The sequence below is a fragment of the Hevea brasiliensis genome, chromosome 6 (genome assembly GCF_030052815.1).
Source record: "Hevea brasiliensis isolate MT/VB/25A 57/8 chromosome 6, ASM3005281v1, whole genome shotgun sequence".
Taxonomy (NCBI): domain Eukaryota; kingdom Viridiplantae; phylum Streptophyta; class Magnoliopsida; order Malpighiales; family Euphorbiaceae; genus Hevea; species Hevea brasiliensis.
The window spans coordinates 5,032,054-5,045,016 of record NC_079498.1 but is presented as its reverse complement, the minus strand read 5'-3'; the positions used below and the strand labels follow the sequence as shown (position 1 = coordinate 5,045,016).

Below are 12,963 nucleotides of genomic sequence, written 5' to 3'. Positions count from 1 at the left end.
TTGCCAATTTCAGTGAAGGTTTTATACTCTCTTTTGTTAATTTCTCTCTAGTCTTTCTACAGAGATTTTTGTGATTGGAAAGAAAAGGAAGGTCAGATTGGGCGTTGCTTTGGACCAATTTACTCGATATCTAATCTATCTCTACAGTGTCTAACATTTCTTTGACATTAAATGGTTTAGACTACTGGTTTGCAATGATCTCAAAAGTTTAATTCAACCTAGAGATTAATAAAACTTCTATATGTCTCACCTCACTTCGAAACTCATAAATAATCTTTAATCTACATTTTCACTTAACTTTGGATGATTCATTGATCATTGATTTTATCTTTTTTTTTTTCTTTTCTTTTTCAAACTATCTAAACATCAAATGCATCAAAAGTGTGAGAAATCCATTTATATGGAGTTCTGAATATGCTTTTGGTCAGATATATTCTTTCTGTATTCTTTCTGATTTATTTGAATGAAATTGGTCTTCTGTAAGGCTAAAAAACAAGAGGCTGATCCTTAGCAACTTGCCCAAAATAATTCTAATTCTTTTTTTCCAAATCAATCAAAGTGGGTACCAAATCTAGGTAAGGGTTTATCTAGACACTAGATGCCAAAATACAGGACTACCCCAACTAAATTGTAAAAAGTCTATCAATAAATCTAACTTCTAAAAGTTTATGCATATCCCATTTAATTTAGAAGGAAAAAAAAAAATCATTCCAATAGAACCAGATAAATACAAAATGCCAAATAAAATTCATTGCCATTACAATTAACAGAATACAAGAAGTAGACATGACTTAACAGAGAAGTGGGAATACAAAAAGCAAAGACACCATCACAAGTACACATATAAACTATCATCTCTTCCCTAAAACTTGAGAAATGATGAATATGATTTGGGCTTCCTCTAAAAGACAGCCAAAATCATAGCTACAAAGACGCTGAATTACAAAATATACACATAGATGGGTATAATCCTTGCTAAAACTAGCTCAAATATGAGTTATGCAAGGAACCCTTGTTGGTTTTCTACATCTTTAAGCTACACCAAACGATTCAACTTGTTCATGAGTACCAATCTGATCGCGTCTAAGAAATCAGAATTGGCTTTAGAGTTGGAAGGGACTGGGTGCTGGGGTCGCAGGGGAAGAACTTCCGCTATCTCCACGTTCTCCTCCGTTTCTTTTCAGAATTCCTCCTGCCTTGAAGGCCACAGAGACGACAGTCTTTGCCAAGCTCTCAAAAATTTGAGCTTTGACCCTGCCTCTCTTTCGGATTGGAGGGAAATTTGAGTTCTTGATCTTCAGAGGAGGACGAGGATCAGTTGGCATCACCACCATCAATTCTTTGCACTGCAAGAAGAATACAGAGTAATTAAACAAAACCCAAACCCAAACAAATTAAATAAAAAAGAACAAAACTTAGATCCAAAAAGGCCAGAAGAGGACAAAAAATCAAGCACAAGAAGGAAAACAAGAGAATATATATATATATAGAAATGAAAATAAAGACCAACAATTTGAATTGGGTATTCTTGAGAGAAGCAGAGGCTCTGTTTTCACAAACACAAAGAAAGCAATTTCGAAAATTTTTTTTGGTCTATCTAAGAGAGAGAAGGCAGCCCCCAAGAGGGGGGGCTTATGGGCTGATTTGAGAGAGAGATTAAAGATGAAGTTTGCAGAGGTTGGTAATTTGCTTTTATAGGCAAAATAAATTATTACAAGGCCACTCCATGGAGTACAATAGAAATGAATGGTTTTAATTCTAGCGTTCGATTAGAAATGGATGGCTAATATTGGATTTGATACTTTCATGTGCCATTAGTTTGGCGATGGCGATAAGCGGCGAGTGTTGACATAGCAAACAATGCTTTCCTTCCTTGCAGGTTCTCAACTCTTGTAAGGAAATGCATTGCGTGCTCTGAATTGGCAAAATGGTGAATTTAGCTTTGTATTTCTTAAAAAAAGTTTAATTTATTTTTTTTAATTTTTTATTTAAATTATTTTATAAATTTTAATTTAAATTCAATTTAATCTAAAAATTAAAAATTACAGACTAAATTTCTTGATATCTTGATCTAAATTAAAAATTAAGACGTTTAATTTCTCATTTTTTATAATGAATTTTTTAATTTTTTATTTAATTTCAAAAACCAATAAATTTAATTTCTTAATTTTTTTTATTTTTAAAATAAATTAAACTTAAATTAAAATTTATAGGCAAAATTAAATAAAAAAATTAAAACAAACTAAATTGAACTTCTCCAATAAAAATAATGATGTAATTAAACTTTAAGCCAAGTAAATTATATTATTTAAGTTTCTCAATATTGGAGAAGTTTCATATTCATCTCTCAATTTTATTTTATTATTATAATATATTTTCAAATAAAATTATATAAATTATACAATCCTTCTCTTAATTTTAGCAGTTATTTTATATTTGTCTCAATTTTATTTTATTATTATAAAATTCTCAATTTTAATTTTATTTACTAAAAAATTCCATTATCTACCGTAATGGATTTCGAGATAAAAGAAAAGAAAATGTTACATATTTTTTGAGTTAATTTTATTCACAATTCCTCAATTTTGGTCGTTGTATCAACATCGTTCCTCAACTATAATTATATCATAAAAATCCCTTATCTTCAATTTGAATATCATTAAAATTCCTGTAACCTGCTATCGTAAATTTTTCAGGTTAATTTATAATTAAATTTTACTCATCATTTCTCAATTTAAATAAATTTATCATAGTCATCTTTCAATTTTATAGTCAGATTAAAATTTCAAATATTTATTTATTTTTGAATTATTTAAAATAAAATAATTATTTAAAATAAAATCATACTTTTAAAAAGTTACAATTAATTATTTAATTTATCATATAAAATATTATTTTCATATATATTATTTTTTAATTTAATTTTAAGTTCATATCTAAAATATTTATGTCTAATTTTTCTTAATCGCTTTAGTTTATCTTAACGTAAAAAAAAACCAATAGCATTTAATTATTTCACTTTATTCTAAAAATATTTAAAATCTGTATGAAAGATTTAATATATATCCAATCTTAATTATTATTTAAAACATTTGGTATTAAAATTATTTATATATTAAATTAAAGTTTAAATATTTTTATGAAATAAATTAAAGTTGAAAAATGTGTGTGGTATATTTATCGAAATTGAGAGACGATAAGTGACATTTAGCCATTAGTTAAACTAAAAACCTTTAATAATAGGTCACAAAAATTTTAATGATGCTTAAATTGAAGTTTAATGATTTTTATGGTACAAATTAAAGTTGAGAGTTATTAGCTGAGAGATTATGAATAAAATTAATTAATATATTTTTGGATAATAATAATAATAATAATCTTATGTTGTTATAGCTGGCGGTCTTATTTCTAGATTAGAGGGGGGATGAGAAAAAGAGGCAAGGTGTGCTTCACAATCTGGTAAAGTATTATATGATATATATATTTATAATAAGTATAAATAATATTAAAAAGCATGAGTGATTACTGTTCAATTCAAATTAAATTAATGGAATAGAACTACTCTATTTTATTAATTTAGTTTGGTTTTGTAAATGATTCGATTCAATTTGACTAAATTTTATTTTTTAAAAATTTTAATTATTTCGGTTCAATTTAATTTTTTGATATTAAAAATGTTCGGTTCAACAAAACCCAATTGAATATTATAACAACTCTGCATTTTAGCCTTAGGAGTTAGGGTTAACGGCCTTTGATATCTAATCACTTAAATCTCTCTTCTTCAGAGACCCCTTTTGGTAATAATAATAATAATAATAATAATAATAATAATAAACGGATCACTACAAACTCAATTAAAATTTAATAAAATTTAAATTACTAATAAAAATTAATAACAAATAAAAACGTAATTATTTTATTAAAACAAAATAATTTTATCAATAAATTAGTATTAATTAATTTAATCATAAGAAAATTAAGAGAAGAAAAAAAAAAGAAAACGACAGAATAAAGTCAGAAAAGCACATGAAACTACTTTCAAAATTAAGGGACAAATGATTTTTTTTTATCTAAAAAATAATTTTTTTTAAATAAAATTAAAGTTAAAAAATTTTATAATAACTTGAATTAGAACATTGAAACTGAGATCGTATTAGAGTATTTTTAAAATTATTAGATTTTAAAATTTAAATTTAATTAAAATTAATTATATAAAAATGAATATTTTTATTCTTTTCTATTTTTTTCCTTTAATAATTAATATACTTGGGCAAAGTCTATATTAGATTACACAACTATATTTGTAAAAAAAAAAAAAAATTCACTAATATTATATAAAAAAAAAATAAAATAGATTTGCCAATAATTAAAATTCCCAAAACTAAATTATCCGCATAAGTAGTCATTAATCTAAAAGAGAAGGTTTTTTTTCTATGCTTTTCTTTCCTTGTTCTTCCTACGTGTCTTTATTTCATTCAAATTAATTTCTCTAATCAAATATCACATTATTATAATGTAAAGCAATCAAATAAAAATAAGCAATTAAATAATAAATAAATACAATTAATTCAATATTGATGGAATTTAAATTTAGAATATTTTAATTTCAAAACCTTAATCTTAACTAATTTTATCTAATGTTAATTTTATTCTTACTTTAAAAAAAATCATATCAAGCTTCTACCAATATATATCAATGGTCCCAAAAATATTTATTATATTATTTAAGTAAAATATTTTTAGGAATCATATATATCTGTTACGTAGAATATTTATTATTTTTTTAATAACATATATTTTATTATATTTTATAATTTTATAATTATATTATAAAATTTTAATTAATTATAATTTTATTTTAAATTTATAAATAATTAAATTGATTAATAAATTATTATAAATTAAATCATACTATTTTCTATCAGTGAAAAAATAAAAGGACAAATAAAACCCTGGACGAATTAAACCCATATGAAGTAGATTAAAATAAAGAGAAATTAAATAAACAACTTCAATAAAGAGAAAAGACACGTAAGAGAGAGAGAGAGAGAGAGAGAGAGAGAGAGAATGTTTGAAGTTTCCATGAACAATGATTTGACAATACTATAATTAATCAACTTCATTGTTACCAACTTGGCCGTTAGCTCCGTTGTGATAATCTCAGCTGTGTGGATTAGATTAAGAGAAATAATTTCTCTAAATTTGATTTATTATAAAATTAAAAAAAATATAAATATAACGGAATTTTTCTATATGTTTATTATTAGATCAGGTCTAAAATTAAGCAAGAAAAAATGGGGAAGTTAAGGGAATTTACTAGTTGTCACCAGCAAAATAATTAAGACTCATTAATTGATACACAAAAATTATGGATCCTCATTACACTTTTATCCTGCGATTTAAGGTTTAATAATAAAAAATTTATTTATTTCACTCTTTATATTTTATATTTTTTTATTAATAAATATAGTCTAAATAATTAGTTATTATTAAATATTACTCATCTAACAAACACGTGACATTAATATGGTGACGTGTCAATGTCATGTGTTCGCTACATAAGCACCACGTGGACACCGTATAAAGATCATGTTTATCATATGTCACTAGGGGAGAGCAGTTTTTGGTTTAAATCGAAAAATCGAACCGAACCGATTCAATTCGTTTCAATCGATTCGATTTTAAAATTCAATCAATTAGGTTCGGTTTATAATTTTGATAATTTTAGTTAATCGGTTCGGTTCCGTTATTTTTCATAAAAAATAAAAAAAAAAATCGAACCGAACCGAAATTATTAATATATATAAAAAATCAAATAAAATCGAATCAAATCGAACCGAAATCAAAGATAACCGAACCGAACCGAACATTAAGATTTTTGAGTTTTGATTTCTAATTTTTTTTGTTTTTATGTTTTATTATTTAGATTTAATGTTAAAAATATGAAATTTTATACATTTCGGTTTGATCGATTTAAAACCGAACTGATATTTATCGGTTCGATTCGATTTGATTTTCTCTTATTAATTAGTTTGGTTCGATTTTAAAAATTTTTGATTTTCAGTTTTATTGGTTCGGTTCGGTTACCATTTGCACATGCCTATATGTCACCACATCTACACCATTTAAGGTTAATTAATAGTTTGTATTATATTTGTTAATAAAGAAAAATATAAAGTATTAATTTAACAGAAATGAAACTATAGCCTCTCGTTTGTCAAAGTGTGAAATTATAATACATTTTTTTTGTATTTTTGCCTTTTTTTAGACTTCATTTGTTTCACAGAAAATAACTTTTATATATAAAATATTTTTCATGAAAAATATTTTATAAAAAAATTATTTTTCATGAAAATATTTTATATTATTTAGTTACAATATTAAATTAATGGTATATATTTATATTATATATGTATAAATATTTTTACATTTCAATAAAATTCTCAAAGTCTAAAAGAAAATAATTTTTTTTAAAAGAAAGAAGTCGTTTTCTTTAAAAATTACTTAATTTTTTCCTTTAATTAAAAAAATATTTTTTATTATCTCATTTTTTTAAGTAAGAAAAATATTTTTCATAAAATAAATGAAAATTTATTTTTTTTTTTTCTATAATCAATAGGCATGCATTCATTATTATAGTGGAAATCATATAGTTTAATAGATATTTGCAAAGAAAATAAAATTTTAAGAGAGGTTATTACGTTGTGGTCCCGTACGTATACATAGCCTTTTACAATTATATATATATATATATATATATATATATATATTATTCATATTATAAAAAGAATATATATTTTTATAAGAGATGAAACATTATATTTACATCGACCTGGAGTATACTATAATCTTTCAATTTTTTAGATACAAAGTCCGTATAGAAGTTTATATTTAATATTAATGTCACGTTTTCAAAACAGTGGAGGAAATTGCTCCATTTTACATTTTTTGATATTTGGGAATTTTAGGAAAATTAATAATATATTTATATATATATATTCAAGAAAAATAATTATCTTTCAAAAGAAAAAGACAGTTTCTAGAGTTTTGATAAAATTATTATCGGATATCTTCAAAGAGACTTTATGATAAAATTATTAAAACGTGTAACTTACGTATAAATGTCAAAAACACGTATTTTAATAGTCGATGGCCACCGCTTGTGGCCACCGCCAATTGCCAATGACAATAGGTAGCGGCAGACAATTAATTGTGGCCATCACAATTTTTATGATTTTTTTCTCATTCAACAATAAATATTAGAAAATTTAATAATTCAAATATTTTTATAATATTATAAATTAAAATTAAATTAAATTTGTTTGGTATATACTCCATTTTTTTTATTTTGTTTTTCAACATTACAATTAAATACTAAAAAAATAAATTATTTTAATAAATTATTTTGTGCTTAATTAATGAATCTTAATTAAATCTTTTTTTTTTAAGAGGGAATTGAAAAATAAGGACTTGAAGGTAAATAATATACTTTTAAATACTGAATTAAATTACGTTAAATGTCCTAACTCACTTATTTATCCTTATAATTACTAAAATATATTTATATTAGAAAAAGAGAAACATGTACACATAGGCTATTCAATATCTCATCATGAACTATGACATTCATTACATTTGCATATATTTGGATGAACCCCATCATTTTTGGGAACCATTGGATCATAAGAAGTAGACTAGACATATATACCATCCCATCAAAGTTTTGTTATTCACAGACCATTGAGGACCTGTTTGGCATTACTGTTGGAATGTCGTTGAGAAAATTATTATTATTTTTTTTAAATATACTTGTTATAGAGCATTAAAAATAATTTAAAATTAAATTTAATAAGTTTTAGTTATAAGAAAACAGTTTTTTTTAATTATTTTTTTAATAGTATATAAAATAATATTTTTATTCAGAAAAATAGTCTTGGCCTTTCAAACGCAATACCAAATAAATACTTAATTAGTTTTAAATTATAAAAGGAGTAGGAGGAGAAAGAGGGAGAGTTAGGCAAAGTTAATAATAGTCAGAACTCTCAGCTTCCACATAATTGCCAAGAAATATGCATAGTCCATCTGCCTATACCTTCGCTTACCATTTCAAAACCTAAATTTCCAGTTTTTTCCACAGCCCATTAGTTCAATGTCTCCTGAGACGGCAACACATGCTAGCATAATTAATTATGTATATATAGCAAGAAACATCAACAAACCCTCTTTCACAATAAACTTAATTAAGCTAATAGGTCAAAAGATTACGAAACATAATTAATTAATTAATTAACCAACCTTTGATTATCGATATGATATAAAATGGCACGAAGCTCTGTTTTTTCTAACTATGAGATCTTCAATGACATCACTGATTATAAAAGGAGTAGAACCTTAATCTATGTAATATATAAACATAGGAATGGAGAATATTGAGTTTGCCCAAAATACCCATGATAATTTAGTGTTATAATGATGTAGGACTAAATTTAATTGAGAATGTAATTTAAAACTAATTATACTAAGTAAAGAATTAAATTTAATTGAATATTAAAAACTAAAATTAATTTTAAAATAGATAAGATCCTCTTTATATTATTTATGATATTAAAAAAATAAACTAATGAATCGTTGAAAATTCTTTATTTTTACTAAAATTCTATTTTAAGTTTATAAGCATAAATATATGTTAGAAGAAAATTAATTTATTTATAATAATTAATAATTATTTCCTTTATAATACCTTTAATAATTATAATATTACTACTATTTAATTATTATTATAAAAATTTTAATTACAATTATTTATAATAAGCCTAATTATTTATAATCTTTATTTAGTTCAATTTCCACATCCCCATTCATACTTAAATTTGAGTTTTACTTATAATTATAAAATTTTAATTTTAATTATAAAACTTCTATAACAAAAAAAAATTATTTTTTTAATTAATGAATTTTAATTTACAAGTATTCTTAATAATCCTATTATAATATTCATATTTTTTTTTAAATGCTATTTTATTTTTTCTGCTTATAATTTTTTTTTCTTTATTCAATTGGCGAGAAGGATTTATACTTTATTTTCTTAAAACTGCTATTTTGTTTTTCCCATTTATATAGAATCTGCTTTTAATATGAGCTGATGAAACAAATTTTGAATATTTAACTTCCAATATAATCATTGGAGCAAGTTAGCTTTTTGTTAATTGGAATTAGGAAATATACGTTTGTTTTAGGAGTGTTATATGTTCTTAGTTTTTGTCATTACAGAAGTTAAAGAGTTCTATTGCCAATGTGATCTAAGTGAGATAGGATTTTCTTCTTACTTTAATTACTTAATGTCACTTTCAAAATTAAATGATATAGTAATTTCTTTTGGATTTATTTGTTTATTTATTTATTCTTGATTTTCATATGCAATACATATTATGTTCAAATATATAATATTGAAAATAAAAATAAAAATTATTAATTTAAAATTTTTAAAAAATAAGTATCTAACAAAAAAATAAAATTGCAAGATTGAATTAATTTTTTCATATATATTATTCTAAGTTAATTTTAACAAAATTATTTTTAGTTCTAAATTTATTTTGGATACTAAATATATTATACTCCTTATTTTAATTGAAAATTAATATATTTCAAATAAAATAAAAATAGAAAATTATTAATTCTAAAATTTTTATTGCATTAGGATAAAGCCTAATAATGGATTTAGTAGTATTCAGATGGGATTCATAAATTTAAAATTGATTAGAATTAATCTAACCATATATAATTTTCCAATATTAAAATTGATGCAAGAGTCTCATATTGAATAATATTAACTCAATAATTAGTACAACATAGTTATATAAAAAGAAATTAAGAATTTCGATATTTATTTATTTTATACTCTCAATTAAAATTATGAACGGACGTCAATTATAAACTGTTCTTTATTTTAATTGGCTAAAAAATAATACAAGAATTGATTATTATTTAAACAAATCTTTAATTTGAGCAGTTAGATTGTTTCCTACTTAAATTCAAATCCCATTTTATTAAGAAATATAATTTTATCAAGAATCTTTTTGTCTATTTAGAAATTAAATTAATCAATATATATTAAGAAAAATAAAAATCCTATTAAAAGTATCCTAATTTACTTCAATACTTTATGTACTCATGTATTGCCATTTGTAAATGTGTCATTTAATGAATAATACAAATATTTAAAGTTTTTTATAAGATAAAGTTTAAAATTAGTAAATTACTTAAGTTTCGAGTTAATTATTTTTATTTGAATAGGATTTCTAATATGGGAAGAAAGGTTTTTAATTTTCATCATTTTTTTTTGTTGTGGTAATATCTTGTGGTGTCTTTGATTATTTTTATTAGCAAAATTAAGACATTGTATGATTTTTCTTACTACTTTTACTTGAATAGGATTCCTACACAAAGAAATACTTTTGATCTATCGTTTTATGGAGGTACTTTATACTTTTGCTTGAATAGAGTTCCTTGAGGAAATTTTTTTTTTAATAATGATTTACTTACGTACATACCAACAACTAAAATTTCATTATCTTTTAGATGTTTTTATAGTTTTGATTTAGACCCTTATTTTATTATTATTATTATTTTAATTTGTTATGTTTTAATGGAAAATTTCTATTAATTTTAAAGTTTATTAGTTAATAAACATAATTAAAAAAAATATGTAAAAAAGATAAAATCACAAATACCTATAATAAATATCGACTGCGTACTACGCACACAAAATAAATACTAGTATCCTCAAAGTAACCAAATCCTAACCCACATCCAGTCACTAATTAAATTAACACTATCTAAACTAGTCGGCAGATCAGGAAACTTTTTATTGAAGGGCACTGTTGGATTCACTATATACAATACATTTATAAAATATTAGCTCTTATTTGGTTAAGGTATCTTTGTTGCCATAGATGAATGTGTATCTGCAGGGATTGGAACTAAGGAAACAGTCTGCAGCTTTCCCAGTATTATTTCAATTAGAAATATGATATTTTTTAGAGGGAGGCTATAGTCAAATCAGGTTCTCTTAATGGGGAGAGTACTTCCACTTCATTAGGTAACTAGCGTTATCCTTGACTGTCTGTTTGGAATATTTGAACCTCCCCCAGAACTAAAGACATTTGCGTGGAAAGCACTCAAGAATTCTCTTGCAACTCTGACCAACCTTTGGAAAAGAGGTTTGGCGGAAAATGATTTATGTGGCATCTGTGGAGAAAGGCAGGAAACCATTTAGCAGACCTTGCTTTTATTTTTGTAGCCATGCACATGCCACCTGGTTCTTGAGCAATTTGGGATATATGCCTCGGGTGGAAGGTTTTGGATCAATTGCAAGCTGGTGGAAACAGGTGTACTCTCTTCTTTAGGGTCAAAAGAAAACTGAGGCGTTGCAAGATATCTTATTTGTAGCCTGGTCGATATGGAAATCCAGTAATGAGTCTGTCTTTAAAAATATCACCCTAACCCAATGAAAAATTTCAGGAGAGCTACTTCTATGCCGGGTGAATTCTGCATCTACCCAGACGCACAAGGGTAATGCAACTAGAACCATCTCCCCTAACCTCTTGGAAAGCTATAGCTGAAGGTGCAATCTTTATTTGTTTTATTTATTAGCATATTAAACCAAAGAAAACAAGGTTTCATGCATTTATAAACCGAAACATCCAACCTCGTATCACTAGTCTTAGTAGTCTACACGAATCAAAACGTACATTTCACAGTCTAAAAATTACCTTGCCTGCAGTGAGCTCCAAACAAATACTTGAGAAAGATAGAAATATAATGCAACTCCAAAAATGCCTCAACTTATGCCCCTTCTCTCCTTTGCTACTGCTAAATTTGTACAGCAATATGGAACCAAGCTTGAAAACCCTCATGCCTCCCAATAACCATCAACCGTAGCACGCATTCAAAAATCAACTTTTGTTGAGTTTTTATGACCGTCAAGTCTCCCTCTCCCTCACATTATGGGGGACTAAAACTGCTTCATGTGCAATTTTTTTTTGAAGCAAGAAAACTGCTCATAATGAGCTTATTAAAAGAGCAAGGCAAATGAATCTCACTTGCTTTTCATCACTGGTCACGTAAAGGATATACATACAGAGTGTAGTTATAATAAAGATATGAGTCTTATCATCTTATAAGCTTATCAACATATCTAGTTTGTTACAGTAGATTACATGGGATAGGATACCCTTATCATCCCCCCTCAATTCGAACCGTTTGAGGATCGAATTGTAAGCTTGTCATGAAGTTGAACATGTCTTGTGCGAGAAACGGCTTTAGTGAGTAAATCAGCAATTTGATATCTTGAGGAGATAAACCGAACATGTAACTCTTTCTTTGCCACTTTATCATGAACAAAATGGAAGTCAACTTCGTTGTGTTTGGTGCATGCATGAAACACCGGATTTGCAGATAAATAAGTAGCACCAATATTATCACACCAAAGATTAGGGACATTTGTCGGTAAATAAGAAATCTCATATAACAAGGAGTGAAACCAAGTGGCTTAAGTAGTAGCAGCTGCAATGGCCCTGTATTCAGCTTCAGTTGATGATTTAGCCACTGTCTTTTGTTTCTTTGTGCTCCATGACACCAAGTTACGTCCCATGTAAATGGCATAGCCAGATGTGGATTTCTTGTCATCCTGGTTACTTGCCCAATCTACATCCGTGTAGATATTGATGGCATTATTTTTAGACTTGGAGAGATAAAGACCATAATCTGCTGTAAGTTTAAGATAACGTAGAATACGTTTGACTGCACACTAATGATCCTCCGTTGGATCATGAATATATTGAGATACTTTGTGAACAGAGAAACAAATATCCGATCTGGTAAACTGTAAATATTGTAAAGAACCAACAACACTTCTAAACAAGGCAGCATCTTTGGCTTTTTCCCCCTTGGCAGCAGTGAGTT

At 25.5% G+C, this 12,963-nt stretch overlaps 1 long non-coding RNA gene across 1 annotated transcript; it reads right to left on the bottom strand.

Annotated features, from left to right (window-relative positions):
- Positions 1-726: 726 nt before the first annotated feature.
- Positions 727-1,899, bottom strand: LOC110649264 (uncharacterized). The gene is made up of 2 exons (XR_002493738.2): positions 1,511-1,899; positions 727-1,346 (listed from the first exon to the last, which is right to left on the bottom strand). It is a non-coding gene; the product is annotated as an uncharacterized LOC110649264 (long non-coding RNA).
- Positions 1,900-12,963: the final 11,064 nt, after the last annotated feature.